Here is a 25,150-nt window from a genome sequence, read left to right as displayed (position 1 = left end):
GTTTATATACCAGTTGAGGATTTGGCATACTATTTTTTATGGTAATGTGTATGCAGATCAGCTCCGCCTCAGAAGGTCTGGCTTCCTAATCAGGCTACCTGACAGGAGGAGCAAAAGAATTAAAAGGAAAATGTGAAATAATATTAAGTTACAAAATATGCTTTGTATGTCTGTTTTTGATTTTTGTTTTTGACAGATCTGGGGTTTTGGTGGGCTTTTCTGTTTGTCACTAAGTTAAATATTTTGGGCCAAATTCTGGTGAAAAGTTCAGTGCACACCTACAAAGATGGAATTTGGCCTTGTATGTCTGCTTAGAATAGTTGGGGAAACTGTTAACAGTAAAATATAAATTTGACAAATTAAATATTTTCCATTTTTCATCCACCTTACAAGACAGACAATTCATAAATACACTGGTCAAAATTTGTTGGACAAATATTACAATTTTTATTATACTAATTGACTATTAATATTTCCATTATTTACCCATGCCTAGTGTTTTATAGCAGAGTACAGAACAGTGGGCCAATTCTGGTTTGAATTTGCACCAATATGCATCAGAATTTGTGGTTTATCACATGCCAAATAAAACACAGCTAAAGAAGGGAGAAAGTGATAGCAATGATTAGCTGTGTCCCAGGTCTAGTTCGCTCAACCCCATGGAGAGGTTGCTCTACAAGATCCCTGAGGTGCTCTCTCAATGAGTCATGGAGTGATGTTTTGCAGGGAGTATGGTTCGTAAATCTAAGCTAGTATGTGGATTGGCCTGACTATAGCCCAATGCACCTCCAACCCATACAGATTATCTTTGTTCCTTGCAGGAATAATCCACACAGTATCAGCAGGGCTAGGAGCCTGTTTTGGGGCATGGCTGGAAGATTCCCAAGACCATTTCCACTACCTGGTGACCAATGGCAACACGACAGCTGAGCCAGGTGTGCTTCCACTTCTGGACAGGGTTGCCCAATTAACTATGTAGAAAGAGACCCCTTTCTGCACAGCTGACCAGTGACCTATGAGATCTGGCCATGTGTTTCCTGTAGATCCTAGGTCTCTACTCTTTCCCAGGCTACACCCTATTCCCTTTATGCAACTTAAAAGAGGAGCATGTTGTACAAAAGAGGGTGAGTAAAGCCATGTCTGTTTGTGAGAGTTTGCTCTTCTCCATGTTTGTTTACACAGAAGGAGAGCATATGGACCACAATGACTAATAGCCCATGTGGGATTAAGGGCCGAGTAAACCTCTATCACTGACATAAGAACTGGATTTATCCTGGGATGAATCAATGCCAATGCATTATTCCCCTTTTGTGGATAATTGTCTGTTTCTGTCTTCTTCACCCCCTACCAAAATAATTCTGATTGCTACTAGCTAGCTAACAAGTGCCAAATCTATCATCTGTGTAGCACATGTACAGTACAGAATTTCTGAGTGCCTTTGTGGATCCACATGCAGTTCATGCCAGTAATTTATGGTTGGACTAGAAGGTTATGTTAGAGAAAATGCATGGTACAGTTGGGAAACTTTTTTATCACTTTTACTGCTGTGTCTTATCTTCTTTTTATGTTCAGGTGTCTTTTTTTCATGGAAGGGTAATGGAGCTGACTGGTGATTACCTCATACAATCATTTCTGGAGTAAATTATTTGGCTGCTAAATCAGTTGGCCAGCACTTTTTGTGTACTAAGCAAGACAAGGTACTGTAAAGGGAGTTAAGTTGCCCTTTCAGAATGATTGCTGCCATTGGATACATGTGCTTTGTGCTTCAGCCAGCCAGCCAGCCAGCAGAATGATTCGTGTGATACCCCTTTAACAAAAAGAGGGAAGGAATGCTGGTATCAAGGATATCCAAACAATTTTTAAGTATTTGAAAAAGAGAAGACAAATGCAAGTGAATTCCTTGACAAGACAAGGGAGAAACTTAATGATATCGTCAATTTCCCATTTAAATTTGTTTGACCCTGTTTCTAGAACTACAAGAGAATTTTTTTAAGCCATCTCCAGATTCACAAAAGCATGTACAATCACACAGTAAAACTTCCTCATCATTGCAAAAATACACACAAAAACATGTGATAAAGCAGCTTCAGCATAACAAAGCTGCACATAAATCTAGAAATAGGGAAATTCTGAAGACACAGAATCTGGTTTTTTTTGGACGAGGCAAGCAGATCTCAGTCCCTTTCCATAAAAAAAAAAAAATAGCAGGGAGCAGCTTTATGTTGCCACCAGCGGTGTGGTGACAGATATATTTCCTAGAAGCCCTTGAGAATGACTGCTAAGGAAACACTGAGGCACAAGCCCCTGAAACAATAACAGAAGGACTAAGGGCCAGATATTCATTGATGATCTCAGGCAGTAGAATGGAACCAGATTCTGGCTATAAATGGCCAGCTGTGAAATCCCCAGTGGGGATACTAAATATTAGATTTAAAATGTATGTTGAATATCGTAATCAGTATGATGATTCTCTTATATAGTCAAAAATTGTGGACTGCAGCCTCTGTACCTATATTGGAGATTTGTGTTTAAATATCATTTAAGTTGCAACCTTCCAAAATGGTGGTGCATGGGAACATGATGTATTATTTATGTTCTAATAGTGTGGGCCAGATTATGTATGGTCTTTGTGTGAGGCTTGAGCATGCAAAGAAAGGAGGAATATTCAAGGAACCTCTCACCTGTTTGTGCCATCCATGCTAGTCCAACAGGAGCCTTTGTGCTCTGTAGAGCTCTACTTCTTCTAGCATCTGCAAAGGAGATAGGTGGGACACACAGTAGATGGGACCAAGGGTCTGCTCCTCACCACTAGTAAAGATCGCACGCTAGCTAGGGAGGCAAGCACATGGTACATACATCCTCTTTAAGTGCACAGAACCTGCCTAGACCCTTGGGAGTTCCTTGGGAAGCAGAATGCCACCCTAATTTCCTATGGGGGGGTGCACCTTAGCATTGTTCCTAATACTGGTCTGTAGTTTAAAGCCACACTGTAACTCTAAATATGGAGTTATCACATTCCTTTTGCCTTGCAATTAAGGTACATGAATATATACATGTGCATAACTGAAAAGAGTTAGAACAGAGCTCTAAATTTAGCAGTTGTGCACTTGGGACTTCAAAGCTGCTTCAAGTGCTATTAGTACTTTTGGCAGCTCAGATTTATGATAGTGACATGATGGTTGCTGTGGAACTCTGTTATTGTCTGGACATTTTTGCCTGTGAACTCTTTGTCTTGGTTTCTTATGTGCGCTGGTGTTCAGCTACACATCAAGTTTTGGTTTCAGTATTGCAATCATAATGCCACATAAATTGTAAAAGCACCATAGAGAGCTGTATTTCATAGCCTAGGATTTTGCACCATTCCAAACTCAACATTACAAACCAGTGTAGCATGTGACTACTGCTGGAAAAAGGCGGCACAGCTGGCAGTTGTGTGGATGAGCAAGCACAATGAATGAAAACATTATTTAAACACTGGTTGGGGAGAGAGAAAAATATGCAAATAATTTCTTTGGCACTGTTTATTTATTTATTTTGGAGCTTGCCCCATTGTTTATCATGATGATAGTTTTTGACAGACCATGTATTGTGGTTACTTTGTATTTCAACTGTTATTATCTATGAGAGTGTGTGAATTATGATATGAAGGATTCCTTTGAAACTACTAACAGTAAGTGGTTTGTAAACTTGATATTTGCGCAGTTCATCATATCATATTACATCTTGTTTAAGATAAATCTTATCATTTCTGAAAAGATGGATATAATAAATAAAAAAGATATAATAGACTACACCATACCATTTGTGGCAACAATGATGTCTTTTCTGGAGTTGCCCTGGGACACAGGGACCACTCTATGGCCGTAATCGTGGCTTGTTTTATACAAGGGTCATCAGATTGTTCAATGCATGAGCTCGGAAAAAGTTTTCTGAAAGTCTGGCTAGCAGTCAGCTTGCTCATATAAAGGGTTGTAGGCAAACAAAAAGCCCATTTCATTTCCTTATCCTTTGTACTTTTCCTCCCCCACCTACATTTTACCTCTTGTAATCATCACAGCTGGTTGAAAACACCTAATTGAGAAGAGGCAGTGTGGTGCTAATACAACATGGTCCTGTATGAGTGTGCCACTGCCAATTCCACATTAGCCCACCATTACATCACCTTCTTTGGTGAGAAGTTTAAAACTTAGTATTAAACGTCCCCTCATACAAATGATGTCTCACATGTTCATGGAAGCCTTAGTTGCATATGGCCAGACCCAACTCAAACTATTCTCAAACTAGCATTCTACTAAGGCATATGTTGTAGGTGGAAGACACCTCTGTCTACACGACAGGGCCAGCCAAACTTAGACATGATTTTCCACAGAGCCTCATGACTGACAGAGTTGAAGGCTTTGGTCAGATAGATAAAGGCCAGATACAGCTTCTGGTGTTGTTCTTGACATTTTTCCTGGATCTGCCTGGCTGTGAAAATCACGTCAGTTGTGCCTCGTGATGGTCTGAAGCCGTACTGGGACTCTGGAAGTACTTCCTCTGCAAGAGTGAGCAGGCAATTCAGTAAGATTCTAGCAAGAATCTTCCTAGCAAGGGAAAGGAGTTCAATGCCGCGATAGTTTCCACAGTTGAGAGAGCCTACAGAGATCACCATGAAATGGAGAGATGGAGAACCACCCAGAAGACACCGCATAGTGAGGGAAGAGACTCCACACAGAGATAGTTTGCTACACTCAGAGACAGGTGACAAAGATAGGTCACTCCTGGTGTGGTTGCCTGTTGAGGAGACCAAACTGTTTAAAATACTATGTAACCCACTGAGTACATGGTAAAGACAAGACTCCAACTTGGCCATGTACTAGCAACCTCTGCCTGAGGGGGCATGGGTTGTGGGTTTGGGTGTCAGTTATTTGTTTTTAGTGTTTATATTAAAATGTTTGTAAAATAGGGACGATGTATCATGATCAGTGGAACTGGAGTCAGAAGGCCCATGTTCGCTGGAGGTACTGTTATTGAGGGGACACCAGGAAAACAGGGAAGAGGAGTTAGGCTGGAGACAACTCAGCTGCATGGACAGAGCACCCCACAGATTTAATAAAGTTCCATTTGTTCAGTTTAACCTGCATCTAGCTTCACTGTTGTCAAATGAAACACTGGGGATCATGGAATCAGGGGCCAGAGTTCCTTGTGCAACGTAGTGAGAAAAAAAATGAAGGGAGAAAGACAGTAAAACACCCCTGGGGACAGGCTCTCTAGAGTAAGTGGACACTTCTATGAACACAACACTTTGGGTGGGGATAATATAAGACCTGCAATAGTGGCTCTCTTTATGGATGGGGTTCCTCCGGGGGATCTGTTATTGCAAGGCCAACTGGAGTGAACCTCTTCTGGCTACTGTACCAGGGGCAATTGGCAGCTGACTGCAATTCATTCCACTCCTCACTTACTAGCCTGGGGGCATTGGTAGGGTTGCCAACCCTCCTGGTTTCTCCGGGAGTCTCCTGGCATCGGGCTCTATCTCCTGGAGGCTACTGCAGCTAAACCGGGATATTCTAGGAGCTAACAGTCCAGCAGCACAGTGGGGCTAAGGCAGGATTCCTACCTGCCTTGGCTCTGCGTTGCTCCCAGAAGCGGCCGGAACGGCCCTATGGCCCCTGGGGAGGGGGTGGGGGGGCAGGGGAGGTCTCCATGTGCTGCCCACGCCCCAAGTGCTGACTCCCAGCTCCCATTGGCCGGGAACTGTGGCCAATGGGAACTGCAGGGGCAGTGCCTGTGGGCAGGAGCAGCAGTGAGTGGAGACCCCCTGGCCTCCCCGCCTAGGAGCCGGTACCGGAGGGATGTGTTGGTTGCTTTCGGGAGCTGCCTAAGGTAAGTGCTGCCCAGAGGGTGCCCTCACATCCCCTCCCACACCCCGACTCCCTGCCCCAGCCCAGAGCCCGCACCCAAAGACCCTCTCTGAGCCTGCACCTCTCACCCCCTCCTGCACCCAAACTCCCTCCCAGAACCTGCACCTCGCACCCCTTCCTGCACCCAAACTCCCTCCCAGAGCCCACCCCCGCTGCCTCTCCTGCACCCCAACCCCCTGACCCAGCCTGGTGAAAGTAAGTGAGGGTGGGGGAGAGCGAGCGATGGAGAGAGGGGGGATGGAGTGAGCAGGGGACAGGGTCTCGGAGAAGGGGCGGGGCAGGAGCATGGCCTCAGGGAAGGGGCAGGGCAAGGGTGTTTGGGTTTGTGTGATTAGACAGTTGGCAACCCTAGGCACTGGTAGTAACCCACGTGGTAGTTCTGGAACAACCAGTGGGGTGGCACGAGCAGATACTACAGGTTCTCTGGCTATTGGTCAGCTGACTATGACAGTGATGCCAGAGGCAGCTGAACCCACCCTTTCCAGAGAGGAAACTCCCTTTGATCCAGAAGTTGCTTCAGGTCTATTTCGCCAAGTCAGTTAAGGAAAACACTTGTAAGGGGGAATACATTATTGTGTTTTTCCCTTGCACAAGGGATACACTGTGTAGACCAAAGGGTGCTAAGCTAACAGACCTGTGGTAAGAAACCCCCCATAAAACTACACATTGTTCCTTGCTCAGAGTTATTACTGATGCTCCTGTGTTAGTTATATTAGTCTGCTCTCTGCACATTATTTACAAAGCCCAAAAAATTTATGAGGCTATGGCCTGATATGGAGAGGATGTCTGCCATAAGATATTTATTTTCCCCTAGTTATGTGGTGTGAGATAGTGGACTGTGGCTTGCTTACATGATACCACATTGATCAATCATCCCAAACTACAGTCTGTGGCCTTTTGACATTGACATATGCACTTATTTGCACGCAAACAACTCTTTTAAAGAGTCTAGACAGATCATCAAGTGGTGTAAATTGGGAGCTTCATTGTAATCCACTGAGGAGTCGGTCATCAAAGCATTTCAATGGAGTCCAGCTAATAGCCCCCCCCCCCCAGATATTACATTATTTTTACAAAAATCTCTAAACTTTTAAAAAATAGTTAGACTGTCTGGAAATGAGTAGCTATTCCCCACTACACAGAATTCTTTCTCACTCACTCTCACTGCATCCAACTAATACCACCCACCCTCCTCAGCTTATCTTTGCTCCCACAAAGTTTGCAAAAATATGTGTAAAGGTCAAAATAACAAAGGAGTAGGAGATTATTAGAAATAGGAAATGGGGTTTTATAATCTACACATGCATAAGGCATACACAGTGGCTCGCGGAGTCATACCACATGGTCTGTCTCAAAATTGGAGACAAGTGGGGAAAAATGAAACAGTCAAACAGAATATATGTAAATGGGAAAATGTTAATGTAGTAAAATAAATTGGGGCACATGTTCATTACATTGTATCTATCAGCCTATAGTCTGGTCCAGGGCACCTACTTAGCTATTTTCTCTTATTTAACTGCAATCATACACCATTCTGCTTTTATAATGAATGCATGGAAAAACAAGCATAAACATTAGCTGACAGCATACTGCTCTACAGTTGTTACAAGTGGGCGGAAGGTCTTGTGCTTAGGACACTGGACTGGAGAGTAGGAGATCTGTTAATTTCTTGACTCTTTTGCAGACTTCTGTGTCCTTTGGCAAGTCACTTAATATCTGTTACCCATCAGCAAAATGTGGTAATTAAAATTTCCTGCCTCACAGTGGTGTTGAATTAAAATGTTTGTAAAACACTCATATGCTGCGGGGATGGGATAGGTTGATATTATTTCTCTGTTAGAATCATAGACTATCAGGGTTGGAAGGGACCTCAGGAGGTCATCTAGTCCAACCCCCTACTCAAACCACTGAGCTATTTTCCCCCCCGCTGCTATTCATCTAATCCATGGGAAAGAATCTACAGACGATACCAATTTATCTTAATCCCATTTTCCCTCAAGTCCTCTGAAGTAATCTCTAGAGGTTTGCAGTTTTGGAATTACATTGAGAGGCAATGCAAATTTCCCTCCACTCCCACAGAAGCCCACACAGTCTCCCATTCCTGGATCTCTCTGGTATCTTCTGTGAGAATAACTCCATGCAAATTTATCAGTCTGGCCTCTGAGATTTGGCTTTCCTTTTCCTTACTCAGAGTTGTTATTGATGCTTTTGTATTAGTTCATTTAAAATGTAACCTCATCAAAACCAACCCCACATTGCACCTAATCCCCCATTAATCCTAATCTTTTCTCAGGAGTCTGTTATGTCACTCCCATTTGGAGTCTCTGTATAGCTTTCCTTGCAAAAAGGCACTGGAATGAGAAACAGAGCAGGTTGGATATGCCACTTTTATAGTTATTAGTGCTAATGTTTCTGATCAGTCATTTCAGCAATCATTACTGCACCAAGGACAGCACAGAACAAGCATGGCACTAGATGTCCTGTATTACAAGTAGTCAAGATCTTTACCAAACTAAGGGAATGCAAAAAGAAAGCAAGAGGGGATACTTTTCTTGAAATGCAGAGGGAAATGAAAAGAGACTCCAGGATGTTTTTTGACAGACAAGACTTGATTTAGGCAGGAGAACAAAAATTCTGAGATGGGCTACATCTGGTACAACTGAGAAATGAGGCTATCATAGCAGGAATCTCACAGGGAACTGCTGAAAAAACATATGAAGGCAAAAAAGAAAATCGCAATGTTAACCCATCAACAAGCCCCTTCACTGTTACCCCAACAATTGGTCCCCCCACCTGTTCATCATGTACCATCTCTGCTATACCATCAAATGACAGAAAAATAGGTAGACAACTGATTAAATTATATCTGTGTGTGGAATAGCTACATCAAGGATTACTGGTAGATTGGTAAAGCTTTGTAGAATATGGGTCCTGCCTTGAACTGTTTAAATATTACACTGAAAAACCCCACAATGTCATTCATATTTTGAGAATTGTTCTGTAGCTATGATAAAAAAGGAACAAGGGAGATCTCAAGTACCCTCTTGTCACAGAGAAGGAATACTGAATAAATTTACTCCTAAAAGGAATTTTTCATATATATTTATTAGGTGTTCACATATTTTTAAACAAAGATATGTAAAATCAAAGAGAAGCCTTTTATTTACTTATTGACATATCAATCATTTTTAGCATACAATAATTTTAACGCTCACAGTAAAATACTCTGTAAACATTCTTGCATTGGTAGTACACAATGGTAAATCTCCAAATGACCTCAAGCTGATTTACGAGACAGATATAGATTATAAATGATCTCCTAATTTCTTCTTTCATATTAACAAAATCTAATGGCATATCCTCCAATAGGTTTTGTACCTCCATGATGTGTGGTAGCCAATAGCAGTCGATATATTCCTTACCCTTGACAGAAAATAGAGGAAGTCTATGTTCTTTACAAAACACTAAAAATGAGCAAGGGAGCAGATTATCATTTCAAGTCAAATTTTGTGAAATTTTATTTTTTTTAATTTACTTTTTTTTGTAATATACATTTTGAAATATATATATATGGATATGTTACATGGGTAGATGCATGAAATATTTTCTTGGAATTTGCTTCTGCTTATCTAAATCTAAAACTAACACATTTTGCTGAATCCCAGTCTGTTATGCAATTTTTGGATCATGTCTACAAAACTCCTTGAACTGTTTCCAGACAGCAGCTATAGTTCTATCCTAATTGGATATCAGAGCTGGCAAATTAACATACTGTCCTGATTTGAAGATTGTTGAGCTTTACTGCTGTGGATTCTGAAACTACAATGCATGTAGAATAGATCATCATTCACAACAACTTGTCTGTCCTCAGGTTACATTTTCTAAGCAATGATATAGCACTAAAGAGCTCTACCTTTTCATGTGGGCATACCACTTTCAGTGACTATGAAATTGCAGAACTATTCACTATACTACGCAACCTATAGCTAAAACAAGCATCTGTACCAGATGACTGAAAAGTAGATAATGCAACATTGACTTTTTAAAAGGGCTCCAGAGGCAACCCTGGCAATTACAAGCCAGTGAGTCTAACTTCAGTACCGGTCAAATTGGCAGCAACTGTGGAAAAAAAAACAGAACTATCACACACATAGATAAACATGATTTGTTGGGGAAGCATCAACTCAGATTTTGTAAAGCGAAGTCACACTTTGCCAATATATTAGAATTCTTTGAGGATGTCAATAAGCATGTGGATAGTGGTAGTCAAGCTGACATAGTGTACTTGGACTTTCAGAAAGCCTTTGACAAGGTCCATCATCAAAGAATCTTACGGAAACTAAATAGCTATGGAATAACAAGGAAGGTCCTATCATGTATCAGTAAATGGTTAAAAAGTAGGAAAGAAAGGTTAGGAATAAATGGTCAGTTTTCACAATTCAGAGATAAATCACAGGTCCCCCAAGGATCTATATTGGGACTTGGGCTGTTCAACATATTCATTAAGAATCAGGAAAAGGGAGTGAACAGTGAAGTGGCAAAGTTTTCAGATGATACAGAACTATTCAAGGTAGTAAAGACCAAAGCTGACTTTGAAGAATTAGAGGGGGGGATCTCCCAAAAATGCGTGACTGGTCAACAAAATGGCAGATGAAATTCAACATTCAAATTCAAAGTAATGCACCTTGGAACAAAATAATCCCAGCTACACATAGGGGTTCTAAATTAGCAGTTACCACTCAAGAAAGAGATCTGGGAATCACTGTGGATAGTTTTCTGAAAACTTCAGCTCAGTGCACAGCAGCAGTCAAAAAGGCTAACATAATGTTAGGAACTAATAGGAAAGGGATAGAAAATAAGGCAGAAAATATCAATGCCACAATATAAATCCATGGTGTGCCCACACCTTGAATACTGTGTGCAGTTTTGATCACCCTATCTTAAAATGCATACAGTAGAACTGGAAAAGGTTCAGAGAAGGGTAACAAAGATGAGCAAGAGTATGGAACGGCTTCCATAAGAGGAGAGGCTAAAAAGATTAAGGCTATTCAGTTTAGAAAAGAGAGGACTAAGAAGGGATACGATAGTGGTTTATAAAACCATGAATGGTGTGGAAAAATTGAATAGAGAAGTGTTATTTACTCTTTGCTATATACAAAAACCAGGGGTCACCCAATGAAATTAATAGGCAGCAGGTTTCAACAAACAAGAGGAAATACTTTTTCATACAACACACAATTAACTTATGGAACTCATTGCCATGGAATGTTGTGGGATGTTGTGATGACCAAAAGTATAACTGGTTTTAAAAAAGAACTAGATAAATTCTAGATAACTAGATAAATTCTATCAGCCAGGATAGCCAGGGATGTAATCCCAAGATGGGGATGACCCTAAACCTCTGACTGTCAGAAGCTGGGAGGGGAAATCAGAGGTGGATCACTACAACTGCCCTGTTTTGTACACTCTGGTACCGGCCACTGTTGGAGACAGGCTACTGGTCTAGATGGACCACTTGTTTGATGGACCCAGGTCTTATGTTTGTTTAACTCACTCATTTCTACTTGCATTGTTAATGTTTGCACCAGTCTTCTTCAGAAGTGACTGTAAGATCCCAAATGACAGGTTCATCAATGCAGCTGAATTTCTTTCCCTCATGTGGGATTCTTCAGTTTGTTGCCACCTGTTGCTGGTATTGTCATATGTCTTTACAGCAGCATTTTTTTCTAAATAGACTTACATCTTCATCTTGCCACTTCCTTCTTCAAACAAGTTTCACCAATATCAGTCAAAAATCAAGTTTTTAGGCTAGGTTGTCAGGAAAAGAAAGACATACACCTACTTCAGTTACATAGGAAAAGCTTGGTAACCCATTGGTCCTGACAAAACAAGTTTAATTGGATGGACTTGAGAAAGGAAATCACTTTTGGTTTCTGAAAAGGGATAACATCAACACAATGATGTTTTAATAAATGAAAGCAGGCATATATGCAATTTGGAAGGGGAGCACCGTTGAAATGTAGGCCTTGAAAGACTACTTTCAGAATGAACCCTCAGTGGGGTTCTCTTGGAGTTTTGTGGATAGTTCCTAGTATAAGCTCAGGAGAGAAGCTCCAAAAGACTGAAGTACAGCAGAAATTTCCGATGTGTGATAGGGTGCGCTAGGAGGAAGAGGGGCCTGACAGTCACAGTCAATCTACCTCTCCCCACAATTTACTGTCATCCCTGAAATTGCTGAGGGTGTAATCTATCCCATCGTCCAGATCATTAATGAAGATGTTGAACAAAACTGGCCCCAGGACTGACCCCTGGGGCACTGTGCTTCATACCAGCTGCCAACTAGACATCGAGCCATTGATCACTACCCGTTGAGCCCAAAAATCTAGCCAGCTTTCTATCCCCCTTTGTCATAACTATAAAGGGAAGGGTAACCGCTCTCCTGTGTACAGTACTAAAATCCCTCCTGGCCAGAGACTCCAAAATCCTTTTACCTGTAAAGGGTTAAGAAGCTCGGGTAACCTGGCTGACACCTGACCCAAAGGACCAATAAGGGGACAAGATACTTTCAAATCTTGGGGCGGGGGGGGAAAGGCTTTTGTGTGTGCTCTTTGTTTTAAGGGGTTGTTTGCTCTTGGGACTGAGAGGGACCAGACATCAATCCAGGTTCTCCCCATCTTTCTAAACAAGTCTCTCATATTTCAAACTTGTAAGTAAAAAAGCCAGGCAAGGCGTCTTAGTTTTACTTTGTTTTCTCAACTTGTAAATGTACCTTTTACCAGAGTGTTTATCTTTGTTTGCTGTACTTTGAACCTAAGACAGAGGGGGGTCCTCTGAGCACCTTTAAGTTTGATTACCCTGTAAAGCTATTTTCCATACTGATTTTACAGAGATGATTTTTACCTTTTTCTTTAATTAAAAGCCTTCTTTTTAAGAACCTGATTGATTTCTCCTTGCTTTAAGATCCAAGGGGGTTTGGATCTGTATTCACCAGGAGTTGGTGAAAGGAAGGAGGGGGGAAGGGTCAATTTCTCCTTGTTTTAAGATCCAAGGGGGTTTGGATCTGTATTCACCAGGGAATTGGTGAAAGGTTTCTCAAGGCTTCCCAGGGAGGGAATCCATTGGGAATGGTGGTAGCGGGACCAGAGCTAAGCTGGTAGTTAAGCTTAGAAGTTTTCATGCAGGCCCCTACATTTGTACCCTAAAGTTCAAAGTGAGGATACAGCCTTGACACCCTTATAGTCCATTGGTCCAATCCATACTTTTTTAACTTGCTGGGAAGAATGCTGTGGGAGCCTGTATCAAAAGCTTTACTAAAGTCAAGATATATCATGTCCACCCCTTTCCCCATATACACAGAACCAGTTATCTCATCATAGAAGGCAATCAGGTTGGTCAGGCCCTAGGTGAATCCATGTTGACTGTTCTTGATCACCTTCCTCTCCTCCAAGTGCTTCAAAATGGTTTCCTTGAGACCCTGCTCCATGATTTTTCCAGGGACTGAGGTGAGGCTGATCAGTCTGTAGTTCCCCGGGCTCTCCTTCTTCCCTTTTTTAAAATATGGGGACTATATTTGCCTTTTTCCAATCATCTGGAACCTCCCCATATCGCCCCGAGTTTTCAGAGATAAAGGCCAATGCCTCTGCAATCACATCAGCTAATTCCCTCAGCATCCTCAGATGCATTAGATCTGGACACAGGGACTTGTGCATTCCCAGCTTTTCTAAATAGTCTTTAATCTGTTCTTTCAGCACTGAGGGTGGCTCACCTCCTCCCCATACTGTGTTGCCCAGGACAGCAGTCTGGGAGCTGACCTTGTCTGTGAAGACCATGGCAAAAAAAAGCATTGAGTACTTCAGCTTTTTCCACATCCTCTGTCACTAGGTTGCCTCCCTCATTCAGTAAGGGTCCCACACTTTCCCTGACCCTTTTCTTGTTGCTAACATACCTGTCGAAACCCTTCTTGTTACCCTTCACATCCCTTGCTAGCTGCAAATCCAGTTGTGTTTTGGTCTTCCTGATTACACCCCATGCATGCTCGAGCAATATTTTTATACTCCTCCCTAGTTATCTGACCAAGCTGTTAAGGGCTGTTATAAAGAGGACAGTGATAAATTGAAATTCATGTCCACTGAAGGTAAAACAAGAAGTAATGGGTTTAATCTGCAGCAAGGGAGATTTAGGCTACATATTAGGAAAAACTTCCTAACTATAAGGGTAGTTAAGCTATGGAATAGGCTTCCAAGGGAGGTTGTGGAATCTCCATCACTGGAGGTTTTTAAGAACAGGTTGGACAAACACCTGTCAGGGATGGTCTAGGTTTACTTGGTCCAGCACAGGGGGCTGGACGTGATGACCTCTTGAGGTCTCTTCCAGTAATAGTTGTCTATGATTCTAAGTAGTCTGGAAAATTGGGTCCTAGACATCTCAAATTGGGTACCCACAATTAGTGAATATTGTGCCTAAGTTCCCGATCTGTAAACTGGGGGTGATACCACCTCTTCTGCTCACAGGATTTTGTGAAGATTAATTAATTAATGTTGTGAAACACTCAAATACTCTAGTGGTTTGCACAAAGAAAAGTGCATAAGGAAATTAAAAATTCTGTCTTTATAGTAGAGTTTGAATACTGTGCTGTAAATAAGGCCTACTGCCACACACTGAGTAGTGAGAAGAGAAAAAAATCTAGAATAGCTGCTCTTTGGTGAGCACCATACATCCTGTGCACTGAATGAGGCAAGGGTCCTATGAAAAAAGAGAATGTTAATATAAAAACTGTATAATAATGGAAACGCACATGGGGGCTGCATCAGTGTTGCATAGGCAACCTTTTATTCTGGCATTTCCTCTTTTGAGTGTCTGATTTTGTAACCTTAACATTCTTTTAATATCATTCTTTTTTTGTATAATGTATATACATACACACATTAATTCCAATGTATAGATGGTTTAATTATGTTACAGAGGCTAAAACATAGGCACTCTGCTCTGAAGGATGAGCCAGGACCCATGGGCAAAAAAGGGTCTTGTAATTGCAAAGCATTATTATTAATTATTATTATTTATTTATTATTTATTAGCTCAGTTTTACATATGGAAAAACTGAGAGGTGAAAGGGCTCAAGAAGTAGGAAAAATTAGATAAAATCACCCTCTAGTTGTTGCTCTGGTTCCTTTGTTTTTCACCCCTCTCCTTCTCTTCATGGCCATCCATTGAGGCAGCAGCTGCCGCTGGTGTTAACAGCACTGGCAAGTCCAAATAGCAGTTCAGGTCCATTGATATCTGTCCTTTCTTTAGCAACAGTACAAGCCATTCAGAAACAATTGCAAAGTTCCTAGCTCATAAAAAATGCCAGGAGCGTTAGCTTCAATACAGCCACTCAGCTAAGGGGATTAAACTCATGCCTATATGAGCATTATGAAAAGTTTCTAGTCTGCAAGCCTGTATTGTGTGGTGTTGTTTGTTTGTTTTTTGTGACTGTCAAGGCTAATTCCTCACTCTGGCACTCTGAGTGCAGAAGGTGGGGGTCCACAAGGATTCTAAAAATTAATACTGGCCACTCCAGGCTTGTATTAAACTCCCAAGGTTACAGCTTCTCTCTGACCTTGGATGGGTAGATGCTGCCATCACCCAAGTGCAGAACCCCTTTGAGAGCCCAGGAAGGCGCACTTGGGAATTCCTTCCTGTGAGGTACCCTCAAACCCTTTCACCCCCTCTCCCCTGGGGAAGAGCTGAGGAAGAAAAACAAAGGAAATCAGCTGTTGCCACCAGCTAATTAAAATGTGCACAACCTCTTAGGAAACAAAAATCCAATTCTGTTGTTAAAAAAGGTAAATTTTATTAAAAAAAGAAAAAAAATATATCTGGAAGCTCAGGCTTTTGCTAGATTTAAAAATATATATATACACAAGGATTAAGCTTTCTTGAGGTCCAGTTTAAAGGTTACAAGCAAAACAAAAGTGCCTGGGTTTAGCATAAACCTAATAATGTCTTCCTAGACATTTCCTGATCTACTTACATGTCTGGGGTTACAAATGAGTAGTTTGTAGGTATGATACTGATGATTTTTCACACCTGTCCCAAAGCTTCTTACAGCATAGCTGTTGCCCTGTCTGCCTAAAAAAGCAAATGAGGAAAGTCAATAGAAGCAAGATTCTAAAACAAAACCGCCAGTTCTCACAAGATGTGTATCCAAACTTTGCAGACCCTAGAAAAGTTTGGACAGTTCAAATAAACTTCAGTTAAGCATCCAGACTATTAAACTAAGACTACAGTTTGGTCATCTTTACTCAGTAAGCCTCATGTCAGCAACTCTTCTATTGTCTTATTTCACTGGATCAAACAAGATGTACAATGCTGGTCTCATGTTTGCCATCTAAACCATGAATGCACCACATGTGTAAAGGAGAAGTACATATTTTCCAAATCTACAGAACCAGAATTTCAGTTCACACAAGGGCAAAATAATCACAGCCTAATAATCGGCAAGTGTTTTCAAGTGTCTTTCGGTGTATACTGTAAAACGACTGTGCTTCCCCTGAAAACTCAAGATTTCTCCGAGAAATGGATGTATGAAGATGAATGACATTGACCCAGATCCTACAGGCCTTACTCAAGCAAAATTTCCACAAAAGTCAGGATTTGGTCTCTAATCACTGAGAACTAAGCTAACTGAGATAGCTCCTCTCTGTTGCATTGCCTGTATTAGGAAAATGTTAGGATATAGAGATTACCTTGTCTACTTGGAAGGCACTCAAAGCTTCAAACTTCTAAACATGCAGGCTTTCTTAGTTACGATAGTGTTTATCTTCTTCAAATGACAAAGCCTGAAATTCTTTAATAATACCCTCCCCCCAAAAATTATAAACCCTGATAAAAAGATTTTGAGCTGCCAATAAGTCACACCAAAATGTTTTAATTCAAGTATTTAGAATGTTGTACCACATTTCAAAACCATAAAGTGTTTGCAGATAACCCAATTTCTTTGTTTACAGAAATTGCAAAAGAAAAATGTGTTTACTTATTTTTGATCATATAAATATTATAACCCAAAATACTTTTATTTTTAGTTGATGTAAAATGTCTTTTGTTCTGTTTTTAGCACATAAAAAGGCACATTTTGCAACATATACTGTAGCTTTAAATGCTCCAGCAGGTCTTACTGTAAATGGGATAGAGTTAGATACTGTAGAGAGATGCATTGAGCTCAGCCGCATTGAGCTCATTCTTGGAACAGTTGTGGGTGAGGGGAGGCAAAGACGCCACTAAGCTATCTTTGGCTTGGTCTACACTTACCCCCCAAGTCGAAGTAAGGTACGCAAATTCAGCTACGTGAATAACGTAGCTGAATTCGACATACCTTACTTCGAACTTACCGCGGTTCAGACGCGGTCCACACGCGGCAGGCAGGCTCCCCGTCGACTCCGCGGTACTCCTCTCGTTGAGCTGGAGTACCGCAGTCGATGGGGATCACCTCCTGGTTCGATTTATCGCGTCCAGACCAGACGCGATAAATCAAACTTGGAACTTCGATCCCCAGCCGCCGAACTAGCGCGGCAGTGTAGACCAGCGCTTTATGATTATCCTGATTCTGGGGACACGTGGAGGCTGAACCAGAGCCAGGCACAAGTTAGAGTAGCTAAAGGAATCATAGAATCATAGAAGATAAGGGTTGGAAGAGACCTTAGGAGGTCATCTAGTTAAACCCCCTGCTCAAAGCAGGACCAACATCAACTAAATCATCCCAGCCAGGGCTTTGTCAAGACAGGCCTTAAAAAGCTCTAAGGATGGAGATTCCACCACCTCCCTAGGTAACCCATTCAGTGCTTCACCACCCTCCTAGTGAAATAGTGTTTCCTAATATCCAACCTAGACCTCCCCCACTGCAACTTGAGACCATTGCTCCTTGTTCTGCCATCTGCCACCACTTAGAACAGCCAAGCTGCATCCTTTTTGGAATCTCCTTCAGATAGTTGAAGGCTGCTATCAAATCCCCCTTCACTCTTCTGCAGACTAAACAAGCCCAGTTCCCTCAGTCTCTCCTCGTAAGTTAGGTGCCCCAGCCCCCTGATCATTTCCGTTGCTCTCCGCTGGACTCCCTCCAATTTGTCCACATCCTTTTTGTAGTGTGGAGCCCAAAATGGGACGCAATACTCCAGATGTGGGGAACAATCTCCTTGGAACTGTTCTGCTGGCCCAGGATACCCGGAGCATCCAGTGTCCCTTCTGTATTGCTCTGGAGAGGGCCACTGTGCAGTAAGGTTCAAAGACACATAGAGCTAGCTCTACAAAGAGTTTTAGGCCTCTAACTGTCACTTTAGGTGCCTTAGTCCAAAATTTGGATCCTCAACACTTCCACTCAGCTGCTGCCTAATCCTGTAGGCACCTAAAGCCCCCAGGGACCTACCTTTCTGGTGGCAAAGTCCCCTAGGCAGCTAGATTTGTATTGCTGAACATGCACACACCTGCCTAGCTCATGCCGAAGCCCAAGAGGAATCCTAAAGCTAGCCATTGCCCTGCCTTTCTCACCTGTTGAGCCCAATCTGCTAGGTATGCTCAGATCATGCCTAACCCACACAAAGGTCAGCCAGAGGAAGAGAATCATAGACTCATAGACTATCAGGGTTGGAAGGGACCTCTGGAGGTCATCTAGTTCAACCCCCTTCTCAAGAGGTATTGCCTTCCCCCTGGTATACTTTAGCTCAGGGGATACAGCACTCACCAAGGATGGAGGAGTTCGGGGTTCAAATCCCCACTTTGCCTGATATGCAGCAGGGATTTGAACCCAGCTGTCTTAGTTATTAGGACACTCTCCTGGGAGGTCTCAGTTCAAATCCCTGTTCCACCTCAGGCAGAATGGGGATTTGAACCTGGCTCTCCAACATCTTGCGTGAGTGCTCTAATTACTGGACTAAAGATTACAAGGGGGTACCACCATGAGCAGAGGGAGGCCAGCAGTTAGGTGCCTAAATCCTTTTAAGAGGTGAAGTTTAGTTAATGTCCAAAATATGAGATGAAAATTCATGATTATCCTCTATCTAAAGACCTACATGGCTTGAGCGCTGGTTACTGGAGGGCTTGTCTCTCTCCTGATGCAATATTAGCAGAGTGGAGATCAGTGGAGGTACTTGAGCTGGAGTTGCCTCATTCTAAATAGGAGGGAATTGCTGGCAGGATTATTCTCTGTGAAGGTCACTTGACTTAGGAATTTCCTCTCCCCCAGGGCACTAGTTCCCATATTTACCTTTCAGGAACACTGCAAAGCTCTTTTCCCCTGCTCCTATCCTCTCCACAGACTCTGGCCCTCCCCCTGACCCCCTGCCCTTTAGTTCCTGCCCATGTCCTCCTCCACTGCTATCCTGCCCCCCCGCCCCATGACTCCTGTTCTCCCTCCCAGTGAGCTCCTGCTCTGTCCCCCTCCCTACATCTTTTTTCCCATTCCTCACCTCTCTGCACTTGAGCCAAGCTGTTTCCTCCTTCTTCTCCTTGCTTCTTGGGTGCCAAACAGGGGCAACATTAAGAGCACAGGAGAGTCAGGCTGCCTGCTCTTAGTTCTGGTGCCGGATGCCACAGTATCCTCTGGCAGCTGGAAGGAGCAATTGCAGAGAAAGTTCTGCTCAGCTCTTGCATCCCTGGGATAAAACATGCTCAGTCACTTTGTGGGATGGTACATGCATAATCTGGCAGCAGATAGGAGCTGTGATGGGCTGGAGCATGCTCAATGCAGATGGATTTTTCAGAGAAATAAGCTGCCAGACTCTAAGAAGTCAATTTTCCAAAGGCTTACCCCCTGGCCAAAAGTGTGTGTTTCTTCACGTGACTGGCTAGAAGCACATCCCTGGCACTATGGCAACCTCTCTGCCTAATTTCAAATTCCTGCTCCAAAGCATGTAGTTGTATTACAGCTTCTCATTGAAACACTGGTAAGATATTTTTACTTGTTCAAAACAGCATATTTTCCCCTAACCTCATTCTTGTAAACAGCTGAAACATTTTTACTGAAATTTCCCCCCCCCCAAAATCATAGAGTCATAGAGTTTATGGATAAAAGGAACCACCAGATCATCTAGTCTGACCTCCTGTATTTCACAGGACACCAATACCATGCAGCACCTGCACACTTATCCAGCAACTGAAATTACACCAACATATCACAGCCCACAGGAGACTAGACTGTTACATACCAGAGGCAGAGAACAGGAAGGACCCAGGTGCACCAATGCCTGAGGCCCCTGAAATGGCAGGAAATTGATTAAGTGAGATACCTAGATAATTCTGGTAAGTGACCTGCACCCACATGCTGCAGAAGAGGTGAAAAAAAACCCATGTTCACTGCCAATCTGACCTGGGGGAACATTCCTTCCCAACCCCACATGAGAGAGAGATGTCACCTCAGAGCACTGGCGCACCCTATCCAATATCCCATCTCCAGCCCTGGCCATCTCTGAAGAAGACAAAAACAAAACAAAACACAAAATACGCGGGTGGGGGGAGGAGGAGGAGGAAGTTCTTTCCTCACCCCTGCAGGTGGCTGTCTGAAGTCCTAAACCATGAGCTTTTAGGAACATAAGACATCAGTCAGAGACAATACGTGACATGAAAAATTTCAGCCTGAATGGTTTAAGTCTGGCAAAGTTATATGTAATTGAAAACAGAGTCTTATAATAAAAAGTGTTAGGCAACTTTAACTACAGGTGGTGCTTCCTGCACCATCTACAATTTTATTTTAAAAATGTTACTATATTTTGGCAAGAAATTAAAAAGAAAATAATCAAGGGTCTACACAGGAAAATTTTCAAAACTGACCACCAAAAATGTATCCATCAAAAAAGTACCCACAAGTATTCAAATCTTGTATACCTTAGAAATCTCACTGTTAGAACAAACAGACATGTGTGCAGTCAAATTTTGTGTTGCGCAAAATAGAGGATTTGAAAGAGGACCAGTAGAGAAAGTGATAACACAGAGTAAAAATAAGGAAGCTGAAAGATAGGTTTTTGCATTTACACTTCTCAAAATTCTAGGTACGTTGGCAAATTTGTATTATTTTTAATTGCACTAAATATAAATTATAATATTTATTTATTGACTAGAAGTGTATTTTAATTAAAGGATGTTAGTTAAAACAAGGAAATTCCATAACTAAATAAATAGTTTTCTTTTATATTAAATGAATGCATTAGAGTAACTACTTTTCTATTATAGCATAAGTAGAATACTGTTTGATCACTAATGAAATACAATAATCATTCAGCTCATGAAATTAGCCTGAGTTATTCTGTTAATCCGTACTCATGGGATTAACAGTGATTACATCCTAGGGGAAATCATGCATCTTTCTAAATATATATCTAGTTTTCTTCAGAAGTATTAGTAAGAAAACTAAAAGTAAGTGGAGTATACAGAATCATTTCCCATGGTCTTTGAAAAGCAATTCATATAACTGTATTATATTTACATAACTCCTAGGTCTTTTGCTCAAAAACTGGGCTTCTTTTAATCCATCTGTCATACTTTATTCTACTACAGGACAGAATCACATGTTTCAGAAGGTTAATCATTAAAGACATGAATTGCAGTTGTATACACAAAAGGGCCTTGGTACTGGCACAAATATACATTATCTTACCTTATCACTCTATCTCCTGCACGTTTAACAGCCTTTGATCTTATCTAATAATAGATATATTGCTGAAATAATCACCATTTAAATATATTAGGTTGTTTGACATAGGTACTATACACAAGGAAAATCAATAATGATTATACAATCACTAGATACAATGTAAACTGCATACCGCAAATGTCTTTACAGGGTTAGATAACATCACAGAAATCCTAATGAAAGTCAATAGCCATTAGTTTTTGGAAGCAGCACTTGAACTTTTGGTTTTTTTTACAGTAAGTAGTCCAACCAAGGGTGTAAGATTTAAAACAAATGAAGATGAAAGAAAGAATGACAAGTAGATTTGACAAACATATCTCAGGAACTGGTCAATATTTGCTGCTCTTTTGAAAAACAAGTAAATATACATTCATTTTCTATAGTAAATGAATTTATCTGGATCTCTGAAGTGAAAATATTACTGCAAGATCCATTTACAATGATAGCTGATGTTGAGATCCCCAAAACACCCGTTATTACCCTAAAATAGAGAATTAACTCATGATTTCTACAAGAGAGATGGTGTCACCTCATGCAAGAATTACTTTAACTCCGTTTTTTTTCCTCAGTTTAGAATACAACAACTACCTGAATGCGTGTTTACAATCAGAATTTATCTGTGGGGAATATTTCCTACAATTTAGCCTCTATAAAAGCTGATGTTCTGTTTCTCTTATTTTTCTTTAAAGCTATAATACTTTCCCATTCCTGTGCATGAACTTTCATTGTGATATAATTTTGAACAGCAAACATTCAATTAAAAAGTGAAAAATTGATCTTTATGTATAAAGATTATAATACTTAAGTAGTGATAATTATAACAATATATAATATTTCTTCAGAAGTAGATGAAACTCAAAGCCATTTTAGATTATTTTGGTACAATAAGAAAAGGATTTTGGTAGGATATAAATGATTTGTATTTCTTTCAAGAATTTACATAGATTTTACCCATGTGTAGCTGGAATAATAATGATCAGTTGATAGTTCTCAATACTGCCAGTAAAGTAAAAGAGAGTGCAAAGGTATTCACACTGATGTGAAAGTTCTACTATATTTTCTATCCAAAGATATATGGAAAGGATTCTATAAATAAGCAGCCTTTTAAAATAGGCCTATAATTGTAAAAGAATTTGTTCTCCATTAAACAACCTTCAGGAAGTAATTAGATATTATTTTATAATTACATAGCTCTAAAGCTAGGAGCTTTTCAAAACTCAATTTATAAGTAAACACCAAAGGAGGATAAAAACAAGTTTGACAAAAATATAATCTACTCATTCCTGTCTTCATATAAAATTAAAAGCTTTTTGAAGGTAGAGAACCAACACTTTATAACCCTTATCTTCTGTCCACTCTTACATGGCTGTCAAATTTACTGTTTAAGCTTTTCTTTGTAATCACACTATTATGCACTTCATCACCTTCCCCACCCCCATCATTCGATCTAATGGTTTTAAGGGGAAAGGAAATTACTTGTCTTCACTGCCAGCACTTGACACTTTTATGGGTCATTTGTAATGAAGCTATTCTTTGGTTTTAATGGAGACTTTGATTTGGACCAATGTGAATAATTGTCAAAAGGTGATTAATTAAATAATCACCACTACCCTGTAAAATGGATCAACATATTACATTACACTGATCCAAAAGGTATTTTATTCCTGCATTAGACTTCAAATGCTATGCATTTAAACAAGCTTTAAACTGGGACATATAATTTACTATACATTAATTATACATATAGTGTGGCTAAAGTAAGAAAAAGTTTTACACCTTTTTTAACTTTGTAAAATATGTTGCCATGGTTTATAATAATGATAAGATTTATTTTGAAAACAATATACCTGACCATTAAATAGAGGTATGTAAAAGACCCTTATCTACATCAAACATAACTTCTGGAAATGTCATTCTGTTTTAGAAACGTGCAGCTTTAGCTATCAGACAAATCTTTATATAAAGAAAACAATTTCTAAACATACAGTCATGCTGCTTATAAGGAACTGAAAGAAGCATATTTAAAAGCTTTTACTTTAATATTTAAAAGCTATTTAAATTAATATGTGCTGTTAATTTATCAAGTGCTATTCTTTAATGTCATGAATCTTATAGAAATTACTGCACTGGTAACTTTTTCAAATAAAAAACTTTGTCTTAGCTTTTTGCTATATCATATTGCTGTTAATTCCTCTAAGACACTTGAAATAGTAAGTATCTAAATGTGAAATGTGCTTATAAAAGAAGGTATCTTCCTCCTCAAGAAAGATGGTTATTGGACAGATTAGTTATTATACTTATAATTTTCTCAATAGTTAAGGCAAGTGAAATATAAAAATGAAATGTCACTGTTAAGAGTCAAATTTTTAAAACTAAGCAAGATATAGGGATATTTTAAAGTTTTGAAGTTTTTTTACTTTAAATTTTTGCAGTGAAAATTAAGTTTAAAAGTACTGATGCTTAATACAGCAAGAGACACCAGATGCATTGAATCAGTCATATCAGGAAAACTGTAGAGATTATTTTTTCATGCAATATTTCTGCACTTGTTCCAGTGTCTACATAATATGTCAATAGATTGACAACAGAGTCACATTTCAGACAAACATTAAAAAGCACCAACATGTTAAATGATGATAGAAAAGGCAATACTTCACATAAATATGTAGGTGTCTGCTATACACAAAAGGCAAATAGCTGTTTTGAACTGTGAAGACTATTTAAAGAGTTAGTGTACACCTTAGTTTCCTGCTGTCTACATAAGTACAGAGAGACCTAAATCCACTGCATACTGGGACTAACTGATCAAAGCAGTAGTTAAATCTATCCATGGAAAATCTAAGTAGTTTTTGGAGGCAACTCTTTGAATGCAGATTAGTGATTTCATTGAAGTAGTCAATCAACTGCTTTTTTCTGGCTGTTAAAATGTCATTGAGTGAACTCAGTAGATAAAAATGATGAGCAAAAAATAATATTTCAGCTAGAACAAACTTGCTATTTGCAGACTGGATCACATGAATCTGCTTCAGTCAAGATCATTTCAGAGGTAGCTACAGGAATGAATCCCACAAAGGGACTAAGTTTAATCATCCAATCCCAGACTGTATTGATTTTGGAACTACTTGCAATGACTATATAAATAAGCCATTTCTTTGCAACTGTATCTGGAGTCGGTCATGAACCCAAAACCTTCACAACCTGGTCCAAAGTGAATTATGCCCTGCAGAAATAAATTAATAAAACTAACACAGCTAGGCTTCTCTACCAACTTATTTTCACGTTTCAAGAGCTTAAAAATATAAAATCAATAATCATTTAGTCATAAGGGTAAATGAAGCGACATAACATCAAAGTATACCCTTTAGCCATTCAAGTCATTCTAGGTAATTTATCTCATCAAAAGGCAGTGGTAATAATCCTTTCCACTCTGAGACAAGCTGCCACACAGCTGCTGTATTATCCTAGAGTAAACAAGTTTGGAGAAAATATTAAAAATCAATATCTGTTTCCTTCTATCAGGCCAGATGGCATCCATCATAAATCTGCCTTTGTAAAGAGTTCTTTAGGTTTAGTAGCAATAGCGTGA

This window comes from Terrapene carolina, unplaced genomic scaffold (assembly GCF_002925995.2).
Source record: "Terrapene carolina triunguis isolate 2854851 unplaced genomic scaffold, T_m_triunguis-2.0 Scaffold613, whole genome shotgun sequence".
Taxonomy (NCBI): domain Eukaryota; kingdom Metazoa; phylum Chordata; order Testudines; family Emydidae; genus Terrapene; species Terrapene triunguis.
This window is presented reverse-complemented; position numbering follows the sequence as displayed.